This window comes from Mytilus californianus, unplaced genomic scaffold (assembly GCF_021869535.1).
Source record: "Mytilus californianus isolate M0D057914Y unplaced genomic scaffold, xbMytCali1.0.p SCAF_11, whole genome shotgun sequence".
NCBI classification, from domain to species: domain Eukaryota; kingdom Metazoa; phylum Mollusca; class Bivalvia; order Mytilida; family Mytilidae; genus Mytilus; species Mytilus californianus.
The window spans coordinates 44,605,630-44,617,877 of record NW_026262593.1 but is presented as its reverse complement, the minus strand read 5'-3'; the positions used below and the strand labels follow the sequence as shown (position 1 = coordinate 44,617,877).

The 12,248-nt window shown below is 30.2% G+C and overlaps 1 long non-coding RNA gene across 1 annotated transcript; it reads right to left on the bottom strand.

The window, feature by feature from the left end:
* Window positions 1-4,095: 4,095 nt before the first annotated feature.
* On the bottom strand, window positions 4,096-8,742 carry LOC127720168 (uncharacterized). Its single transcript, XR_007990640.1, has 5 exons — window positions 8,470-8,742; window positions 7,959-8,081; window positions 6,837-6,935; window positions 6,085-6,163; window positions 4,096-4,527 (listed from the first exon to the last, which is right to left on the bottom strand). It is a non-coding gene; the product is annotated as an uncharacterized LOC127720168 (long non-coding RNA).
* Between the last annotated feature and the right edge of the window lie 3,506 nt (window positions 8,743-12,248).

The window sequence follows — 12,248 nt, the reverse complement described above, 5'->3', positions numbered from 1 at the left end:
CATAAGAAACTAAGCAACATGACAATGATCAACATTAATTAACAAAGGACTACCAGCAGTTTCTGACATGCCAGCTCCAGACCTCAATAAAACTGATTGAAAGATAATGTCTTCTTTATATGAAAATCAAGCACAATCCCTCCCGTTAAGGGTTTAGTATCATACCATCATAAATATACGAGAAGAACTTAACCCGTATCATGCCAACAACTGGTTTTATAGAATAAATATGTTTATTGCAGATGCAAAGACCCTATGAGTTATACATACTTTACTTTCAAAATTTTAGCTTTGAGCGTTCCTTTTTTACAATTGAACGATCCTTTCTTTTTACTGTTAAATCGTATCGATTTCATTGAATAAAAGAATTATTTTATTATTTTGTAAAAATAAATGGTTCTCAAAGAATAAGTGTCTAGTCAATAAAATATGTACCTTTTTTAAAATGTACAGACAATTTATGAATGATTAAACATAAACAATCAAAATTCTCAATAAACAAATTATAAAAGTTGTATTCAAAATAAGTATGAAAATAAAAATTTTCAGTAACCAAAATACAAAATTAGTATGAAAATCTAAACAGAATTGATATTCGACTTTTCTAAACGGCTACGTATTAGATTGATCTTTTTGTTTACGTGCTTCTAGAGGTTTAAGGTAGATCATAAGTATATACTTTTTGAGACAGAATTTTCTTATTCTTTGCCAAAAGGAAGATTTGACTATGCTTTTTTCAAAAATATAATAAAAAGTATGGGTCACCGTGCTATTTTCCAAGCTATGAGTCGTTGAAAATTGCCTAAATTTGGTTAGATTGTTCATGAAAAAACACATTTGTGTGCATAAAAAAAAATTCTATGAGATAGAATTTTGAAATGAATTGTAAGAAGATAGGTTTTATAATATGTTTTAAAAAAATAAAAAGAAAAAATGATGTCACCGAACTTGTTTTCTTGCTACAAGTAAAAATAAAAAAAATCCCTATCAGTCCAGTATATATTTTTTACTAAAAGAGTTATCTCCCCTTAAATGGCTTATTTGAAAAAAAATTATTCTCAAAACACAAAATTTGATATTTGTTTAAATATTTTAAATATCACAATAAATAACAAAGTTTTCTTTATATAAATAGACAATCTAACCATTAAATTGCAAATCTGTCTCCAAATTTGCAGATTTGGGCAAATAACTAGACCAATTTTGTACTGAGATTGTACAATCCAAGATGGCGGTATACCATGAATCTACCTTAAGAAAATAAAACAATTGCTTTGGGTTAGCCATTCATATATCTCAAGAATAAATACACCATAACTTTAAAAATACAGAATTCTAGATTTTTTGTTTATTTTGCTTCCCTATCGCTAAGACTCAGGAGAAACCTTGTAAAGGTTATAAGAGAAATATCCAACCTATTTATCATACAAAAACATTGTTTTACTTAAAGGGGAGACAAATATAAGGGGCTGTCAAGACCCATTAGTCCAGGAGAGATATAAAACAATGTGACCAAAAGAAAAATAAGACAATCAGACAAATAACAAAAGACTTCAGAGAAAAAACAAAAGTGTGTGCAAGGCAAAAGACGAGCCCTTCCAAAACTGAGTGTATTAGATAATAGAAAAGGCGGAATATAGTATATTATACATCCTATCATTGTGTTATTGTGCTATGGTAAATTTTTGTTTTCTTGTCTTTCGTTTTTGCTAATGTGCTTTGCTTATATGCCTTTTTGTTTTTCTTTGTTGACATATTTGTTTGTTTTTATAGTGATTAAGATAATAACACAATGTTGACTGCCGTACCCATATTATTGACATTTTTACCTATTTTGTCTGTTTGCTTTGTTCACACATCGTTGTCAATATAATGGAATTTTATGCGACTGTCATACAAAAGAGGGTCGAAAGATACTAGAGGGATGGTCAAACTCATAGATCGAAAATAAACTGACAACGCCATGGGTAAAAAATAAAAAGACAAACAGACAAATAATAGTACACAAGACACAACATAGAAAACTAAAGACTAATCAACACGAACCCCACCAAAAACTGGGGGTGATCTTAGGTGCTCCGGAAGGGTAAGCAGATCCTGCTCCACACGTGGCACCCGTCGTGTTGCTCATGTTATTATAAATCCGGTAAATAGTCTAATTCGGTAGGGCACATTCGTGGTGAAAAAGGAAGTGGATTGTAATTACGACATAAGGAATATATCCGATATCATCTGTGAAACGGTAATTCCATAACGTTCAACCAACTCGTGATGGCGTCCGTAAAATTTACGAAGGGATGATTTCAACTTCACCATTCGGAACTCTTGGTTTAATAGCTTCCTTGTGAGCAGCAACCCTCAATCAAGGAAATCATGATAGGAAATACATGACCGGGAATATCTTATAAATTGGGAGATATATACTCCGTATGCAGGCGCTGCTGGAATGTTGCTACATAGAAATAGAAAGTTTACAATTGGGAAGCTGAAATCATCTCTTTTGTCGTAAAGTTTTGTTTTTCAACCGACCCTCATTGTCAATTACTATATGTAAGTCAAGATATGAGGCAGACTTAACTGTATCTGTTGTATCCTTTATCTCTAGTTCGATGGGATAGATACGTTCAACATAGTCACCAAATTTTGAATCATTTAGTGAGAGAACATCATCCATATAGCGGAAAGTAAAGTTAAAGTATATTTCTTACTTCTTACAAGTGAGAAATTTAGCTAGTTATGAAACCAAGTTTAATCCACCATTTGCTACATAAGAAAATGCCTGCACTAAATCAGGAATATGACAGTTGTTATCCATTTGTTTGATCTGTTTAATCTTTTGATTTTGCCATTTGATTAGGGACTTTCCGTTTTTGAGTTCGGTATTGTTGTTATTTTACTTTTTCTAACCCATATATACACTTGATATTCAAAGTGCCATTTAATCTTCAGATTATAATTATACTCAATTATTTATCAACTTTACCAGGGGATCATAAAACGTTTTAAACCCATTTTTATTATTGTTTTTAAACGTTGTTTACATTTAGATTTTACAGCAAAACAAATGGTCTGCACATAATTTGATTCAAGATGTATTTACCTATGATTCCTTCTCAAAAACAATCAAAAAACACAAAACAACATTCAAAAATCAATCAATCAATAAATAATCTTTTCTTTAAAAATATAACAAGTTATTGCTTACTTTTTAAGAGACGTTGACTTGTAACTTCTTGTGTGCCCAGCATAATGACAAACAACAAATACAATATTGATGCCATCATTTTGAATTCATTGCTTTTATATAAATATGTTTTCCCATTCATTTGAACAAACATCAATTATCTAACATTCATATCCATGTTCTAACTGATACATGTGATAAGTATACACGTAACTTTTAAAGTATTACCGTGTTGTATAATATGGCTAATTTGCAAGTGAAAAAAGTGAATCATTTGAGAATACTAAAAAATTCATATCAGAATACATATTTGTATTTTCTATTTAATGTACGTTAAAAGAATGAATCGCGTAATTCATGAACATTGCTGAGATCTAGTTAATTGTTTTTTTTTCCCCAAATTAACCATATCAAAATGAAAAAAGGCGGAAAATAGAAGAACGGACATTTTGGACTGCACAACACTATACATAATTTATTTTCGAAATTAGCTGCATGACTCTATCAACAACGTGTGATTCTCCATTAGGGCTAGATTTACATGCAACAATGTGTGACGCTTGTTCTTTTTCTCATGTACTTAACTAGATATACATGTATCCTGCTTAAAACCATATCAAAATAACGAATTGATCAATGCATTTTGTCTTTATTTATCTAACTTTAATTCGTTAACAATTTTTTTTCAAACCATCAGTGCATGTCAATTTCTACAATTTAACAATCGACTTATGTGAAAGTTTAAAATGGAAACTGTAAATTTGTTTTCAAAAGGATAGACTAGATCTTAACCGACAAAAGAAAAATATAGACTTTGAAAAATAAGACCACACAAAAATACAAAACAATATGCCACTAATAACCGAACAAAAAAACCAACATATATCTTTTAAAAACAAAATTTCCACCGGAGGCGTATGAGATTTCTGATAAACGAATACCCGTATACGTCTTGTAAACGTTTATTCGTATAATTGTCAAATAACATTCGTTTAAACCACTATGTTTTAAATGCACAACACAATACAATTTATGAAGTTTAGTCAGTTAGTCAACGAAATGTTTGCTTCTTTATACATCAATACAGTCACTTTTTCACATTTGATACTTTTGGTGCCCTATAGTTCACTTGTTCGTATGTGTTTCCGACGGTTTCTTCATATGAAGTCAAATCATAATCGCTCTCGTTAGATGTATCTAGTCTGTATCCCATTGGGTTGCTGTATCCTGGATTTGAAACTGAAATCTGGTATATACTTGGGTTTTGAAACATGTGATCTTGATCATACGACAGACGGTTTCTATGAGACATCAGGTTTGGTCTTTGTTCAAGTTTGTTCAGTCTAAACAGTATTGCAAAAAAGAATAAAAATGTATTTGATAGCTTCTTTCATGTAAGTATTATGTTTTATTATGCAAAATATACATATTAAAGACATCTCTTTAACTCTTATTGTCCTTCCTTATGATTATTGTATAAAATAAACATTTTCAAACACATCAAATGCATTCATGTTAACACATTATAGCCATATATACTCAACAACCAAAGAAACGCATCATCTTTATTAATTTTTTTGGAGTAAACATTTCTACTGCATATAACTTTTTTAAAGTGATTAGATATTAGTTCCAATTTTGACACGTTTCTGAAGTCATCAACAACAAATTCTTTGAAAATGTGAATTTTCTTTAATTCAATTTTTGACAATCAGAAAACAAAACAAAATGTCTTTTTTGTTTTTGAAGACTTAAGTTGGGGGTATCATTTTACCTGAAAACAACAAAAATGACTTTAATTTTCAGTTTTTGTATCGAATTCATTTCTATATTCAATTTGAAATTGACTTATTTCTGATTTATGATGACTTTTGTAGTTGACAATTCTGTTGTCACCACTAAAATGAACATTTCTTTGTAAACTCTAAATTGAATTCAAGGTTATGCATAGAATATACCAGAGTTCAACAAATGTGTAGCAAAAACAAAAAAATGTGAAAAGTATACATGGTAAGCTGTGGTGCGTTATTTGTGTTGTTTATATGTATATGGTTTACTAATTATTTCGCGGAAAATCGTTTGGATTATATCAAGCCATTCCACAGACTTAACACTATAAGCAGGATAGAAAATTTCTTTTTTTTTAAATGAACAAGTACATTGTAAATGTTATTACTTGCAAACCAAAAAATTATGAAAGTAGTATCACAATGGTGATCCTAACGTTTTGGGTTTATGTATTTCATCAGACAGTCTGTAATGTAGGAAGAAACAACAATAAGATGATAAGTTTTAACCGAATAATTAATGTGTTGACTATAAGTGATTGTTTCATCTGATTAAAACATTTATCAGATACAGCAACGTCTACATTTGGGCCTTTTTAATTTTTTTTATTCGAGCGTCACTGATGAGTCTCTTATAGACATAAAGCGCGTCTGGCGGACAAATTCCAAAACCGGCATATAGGATCGGTTATTTTTGCGTATCTTGACTTATATTGACAATCAAGTGTTACTGTTTTTGTTCATTGTGTGTCTCCGTTTGCGACTTACCACTAAAGTGCTAGTCCTTTGCAACACGGTGTATCACATGTTGAGCAGAAACTAACTGCTTTTCTATTCAGCAAACATTTTGTTTGTGGGGTGTACTTTTTTTTTCGTTTTTTGTTTTTGTTTTTGTTTGTTGTTTTTTAGGTGAGGGTGGGAGCCGAAGGGGGTGTTTGATGTATGTTGTTCATTCTTTAATTTCTGTTAACTGTCCTTTCGTTCGGGGTTATTGTTTTCTTTACGTTTTGTTGTGAGCAATTGAAATTTCTGTCTTCTTTTAATCTAGTATATGTTTGTTTTCAAGAATGACAACATTTCATAAGTAAAAAAAAAGTGAGCTAACAAACTAACCTATACTTTAGAATGCAAATCAGAGCAGTAATCTCTATGATCGATGCGATGCCTATAGCTGTTCTTAGTCCAATTTTTACTGAAAAACATAACAAACCTTGAAAGTAATTGACAAATTTGTCATTATATTGTGGTGGTATCCGAGTGCATTGTAATTCAAAAGACTATAGTTAACTTACCAGAAGTAATGTTAGAATTAAGCATGTGTTAATCCAAAAGTATTAGTTTTGTCACTATTTTAAATGTTTACAAAATTCAACGTGCATATTATTTTTTCTCAACAAGTGGAACTCATTTCCGTGCTAAAGCACATGTGTCTTGAAAAATCTCGAAACCAAAATTGAGGATAGCCAAAACACTAGACATTTGAAAGCAGATACACAGAAGGACCGATAAAGCCTGTCTCAGGTAATCGTTTTCCGAGAGACAAGTAACTTTATTTTTGTAATGCTACACAATTCATGAAATAGAAATGAAGAAGCAAGAATGTATAATATTTCCTTCGTACTACTACAACAACAAACTTTTGTTGCCTGTTTTCATTTTTTTTTTTTTTTCACATTTCAGAATAATTGGAATTTTACACACACACACAACATATACATATCAAGTGAATGACAATGCAGATCGTTGTCTTAGATAATTCTGATTTATTTCGGACTAAATTGGTAGGCTTCAAAAAGATCAATTATTTTATATCATTTAAGAAAATAATTTTCATTTTTAAACATATCAGAAAAATGTGTACATACATGGATTGTTGCTTTAATTGTCGTTGTGGATTTGATGCTTATTGTCGTCGTTGTCATCATCGTCGTTTTTATGGTCCTTATAAGTTGTTGATAAATCAGCTTGATAAAGAAGAGAAATATATATTACCTAAATTACAAAAGCTAACAGGTTTTTAATTATCATGGTTTTATTTAGCTAGGTTATTGCGTTATTTCAAAACAACCATTGAAAAAACAAAAGTTATTTGAAGATACATTAGGCTGGTCCTCTCCCTTTCAACCTATACCTTTGTTGTCAATATCTGTCAGAGCCAAACAGATAAAGGACAGAAAACCAGTCTAAAGATACATGTACAATGTTCAACAAGATACTAGTGCCTTTACAACATGCTCTTTATCGCCCAGAGTATAAAAATGTAAATAAAACAGATTTTGCACAAAATGCCTCCTTGCAGTCTAATATCGGTTGTTATACTTTCGCTTAAATATCAAGCAGCATAAGAAATATGCAGAACAAAAGCATCTTATGTATAGTCATTTGGTCAGAATTTCATAACAGAATCACATGGAAGAAATCTTTTATTTGTGTTTATTTTATAATTAGGAAATTGTCATATGTCTTGCTATTTATGAGCAGAAAACAATAACAATCGTTCTCAATGCTGTTGTCTCATAAAAAAATGAGGACGGTCTTGTCGCTACGACAAATGGGACATATATGTGGTCATCTCTTATACAGATATTAAATAATGGCCAATTTAATCATGTATAGATGACCAGAATCAAAATGAATAAATCCATTTTGACATGATGTACAATAATATGTATATACATATACAAAACAAGCGTTGAGTAAATCTTTATAATACTGTTCAAGAACAAATAATCAAACGTTCTAATGTTTTGTCGACCTGTATAACCACAAAATTAAGATATAAATAAAAAATGCTTCAATGCATTATAATTTGCTTGTCTTCCAACCTTTCGCTATATATAAGATCTTTTACAAAATAGCCATGACCACTAACATATGCTTCCATACGTTTGTTACAATAATGTGTACACGAATATTGTACCTATGTTATGAGTATTATTACGTTTCAAATTGAGTTCTTACAACAAGTTTAAATGATTTATACACACGAATAGATGTAGTTGAAGAGGTAGTTGAAGATGTAGTTGGAGATGTAGTTGTCGGTACACGAGTGCCGCCGTGGAATTTGATAGGTTGATAGGGATCAGCTGTTCGAATTCCATATGGAGATTCTTTAAATGAAAATAAAGTTTATATGTTAAAGTAAACTAAGGATTCAAATGTTTTATGTTAGCTTAAAAAAGAAATATGCTACCTTCTACGACATTTGGTCTTTGGTGGATAGTTGTTCAATTGGAAATCATACCACATCTCCATATTTCATAATGAAAGTACCATATATGTAACTTTTTGTTTACATAAAAACTAAAATTTCAAGTTTCAATGATATTTTCAATAACATGTGGATATTATAGAAAAAATATGACAAATATATGCTCAAATGTTTTCAATTCATCTTACAAAAGAAAGATCCCATGGTTTTATCTAAATAGTAAAACTTAATTTTGATAATTTCTACCAGTTACAGTTTATAATAAGAACTCATTAAGTTATACGTACTTGTACATTGATAGTAAATAGTAGCATACAACAAAGGATCCTATGAGCATGGATTGTAGTCCACAACTACTTTACATGTACTTTTCCCCATGCACTGGTCTTGTAAAGGTATAAAGGAAATAGAAGATTTGCAATCATTCCATGGTTGCGTCCATACTGTTCATGAGCTTCTGTCTCGAAAAATTTTCAATCGTGATCTGAATAAAACACCCGTAATGGCGATAAACAGTCTGTTAGGACAATTCAAGACAACTTCGTAATACATACATACATTTTCTGCAAAAAAAGGAAATTATGTGTTAGAATTAAAAATAATTTTTGCATTCAAATGACCAGAGGGTTTCATCGGCTGAGTTGTCTGACATGGTTTATAACATACCTGTCTTTATTGGTCCGTTTATAAATTTTTGGATTATAAATAAACTAGATCCAACACACACGTGCATAGTTTACCATAGATAAATTTAACTATTTTTTCATGACCCTTTTGGTCAATTAACTCGTATTTTGATACTTATACATCCTTGGCTTTCACAAATATTTAGCTTTGAGCGTTCCTGATGAAGGTTTTTCCAGAAAAGCGCCTCATTGGCCTCACAAATATTTAGTTTTGAGCGTTCTTGATGACGTTGTTCTAGAAAATTGCTTTGAACGTATAAACTTTAATGTGTTATTTTCTTTTTCTTTTTAATTTGGCGATTTTTTTCTTTTTGATGTTTAATCTCATCGTTTTCAATGAATAAGAAGAAAAATTCATTATTTTGTAAAAATAAAAGGTTCTCAAACAACAAGTTTCTGATATAATAATAAAATATGTAACCTTCTTATATTATACAGACAATGTATGAATGAATGAACGTAAACAATTTAATTTTCCAATAAACAAAGTGTAAAAGTTGTATTTAAAATAAGTTTGATATTACAATAAAATTGATATTCAATTTTTCTATGGGTTGTATTTCTTTAAATGTAGACTTATTTTACGGCTAAAAATGTACCACTTCTACTATGAAGTTTCGAAAAAAATTATATCCTAGAATGGAAAGCTCATATGCACTACTATTACTTTCAAAAGTCAAAATATAGGGCTGTGCGCCATATTTTCAACATTTATATTACCCGAACTTCTAAGAGTTTAAACTAATACTAAAATTCCGTACTACCCCTACCTTCACTTTGAGAAGTCCTCAGAATTCAATTTTTTCTGCTACCATGTGTTTTATACTGATAACATTCCCAAGTTATTTCTCTATGAGATGAAACATAGAGATCATATCTGGGAACCAGTACGAAAACAAAACAAAATATCTATGAATGTTATATATTCCCCAAAAGAGGCGTGGCTTGTGAAACAGCTGTATTTACAAAGTGCAACCTTAAGCCGATTTGTAAATACATTTATTGAGAAAAGACATAACGATTTGTAAATAAATGTATTGAAAAAAGAAATAATTATGTCAATGAAATTGAGACGGGGATGGATAAGAACACAAATATGTAAGTAATTTCCATCAATAGAAATACCTCGGTTTTTACTCTGAATTGATTTAATGACGTTTGATGTATCATTTAGTGCTGAGGTTAAAATTCTTATACAGGACTCTGTTCATGTGATATGATCCTAGGACTACATTTGAACTATATCAATATACTGAGAGTAATTTGAATGACCTTTTGTTGTTGTTTTATAATTGAAAACATGAAATATAATTTTTGTTAGGACCTAGTAGTTATCATTATCACTAACGTTTTAAATTTCTGTTGATATAGTAATTGAGGGAAAACTGGTGTTTTACTGAACGATCCCCATGCATTGGAGTATTTTTAATATCTTTTACATGGAATTGAGCTTCAGATACGAGATTTTCCAATCGATAGAATAAGGTAAAAAAATCAAAAATGAAACCCCTACCTTCACTTTGGGTCTACCTCAGAGTTCAAGGCGGCCGCTATCAATATTTATTTATACTGGTAACATTCCCAAGTTATGTATCTATGAGAAGATACATAGAGATCATATCAGGGAACCAGTACATAAACAAAACAAACTATCTATGAATATTATATATCTCCCAAAAAGAGGCGTGGCTTGTGAAACAGCTGTATTAACAAAGTGCAACCTATAGTATCCGCATGTTACTGAAAATGTTACTTTTCAGATTGATCATTTCATTTTGGTTTTTCTAGAAAAGGAAAACAAATCAATCAGACAAATAACAGTTGACTAAAAGCTCCTCAGAAAACAAAAGTGCGTGCAAGATTAAAGAATTTCCCTTCCCAAAAGTGTGTGTATTAGATAACGAAAAAGGAGGAATGTAATATATCAAATCATGACACCTAATCCATATATACATTTGACATTATCAAGGGCAAAGGTCATCTTCAGATTATTATAATGCTCAAGTATTTACTGATTAAACAAGGGTCCATAACACGTTTAAAAACCATTTTTTTAATTAAGTGTTTAGCTATATCATTCACGCAAATAAATGGTCTGCCGATATTTTGATTCAAAATGTATTTATCTTGGATTTCTTCTCGAAAACAATCGGACAACATGAATATTTATAAAAGTAATCAATCAATTAACAATCTCTTTTAAAAAAGGTGACAAGTTATTGCTTACTTTTTAAGAGATGTGGACTTTTAACTCCTTTAGCATGTTGCGTGGACAGCATCATGACATACAACAAACATAATGTTAAGGCCACCATTTTGAAACCATTACTATTATCTAAATATGTGTTCCATTTATTTGAACATTCATATCTTTTTTCTAACTGGTAAGCGTAAACTTAACCTATATTAAAATTTTAAAATAAAAAATAAAAAAACTGTGGTGAAAAAAAAGGTAAATATAAAAATTTAAATGGACTGACCTCACGGCTGATTTGGTCATATTTTGAAGATAAATATAACAGTAAAGGTTTTTGATTTAAGTCTGTGGTAAAGTGCAAACGTGATGCAGAATTTAAAAATAGTGATCAAAGGTCAGAATCGGAACTTTACGAAATCACAATTGCTTAACATTTAGGACATTTTTCGGGATTCCTTCATAATAACTAACAAACATGACAAACACAAATTGATAGAATCATGCTCTGGAAATGTTGTTAATTTTCATTTATTATTTTTTTTTCATTAGCAGTTGCTATTTACAGTCCGTTTCTATATATGTTAGAGTTTTCCTTTTGTTGTAGTTCAGTGTTTCTGTTGTTCTGTCGTTTTCCTTTTATAGTTTTTGTCTTTCCCTCGGAATAAAAAAAACACATGCAAAATCAATAGAATAACTTATCATTTGTTTTCTCTCAATCGATTTTTTTACTTTTGAACACCGGTATAGTACTGTTGCCTGTTAAAAACTGTTCAATAATTGCCCGAATAACTAGTTCGTTCACAAATGCACGAACAGTATGATATAACTATTAATATTGTTTGTTTGCGTTGTATATGTTTTTTTTTTTTTTTTTTTTTTTTGTTTTTTTTTTTTTTAATTTGATTATTCATTTCATTTTATTGACCATGGACTTTTTAATGAAGTATAGTGGAATATGCAATGAACTATATATGTGTACACGTATTCCCAATTCGTTAAGAGGATTGTTTTTCGCATTTATTTCAGATTGTTTTATTCTACTTAGAAATCAAATTATTTTGCCAAACCAATGTTTTAACAATTGTTATAATGGTTTACTTTTATAAATTTTGACTTGGATGGAGAGTTGTCTCATTGGCACTCATACCACATCTTCTTATATCTATTATAACCCATGTAGGGT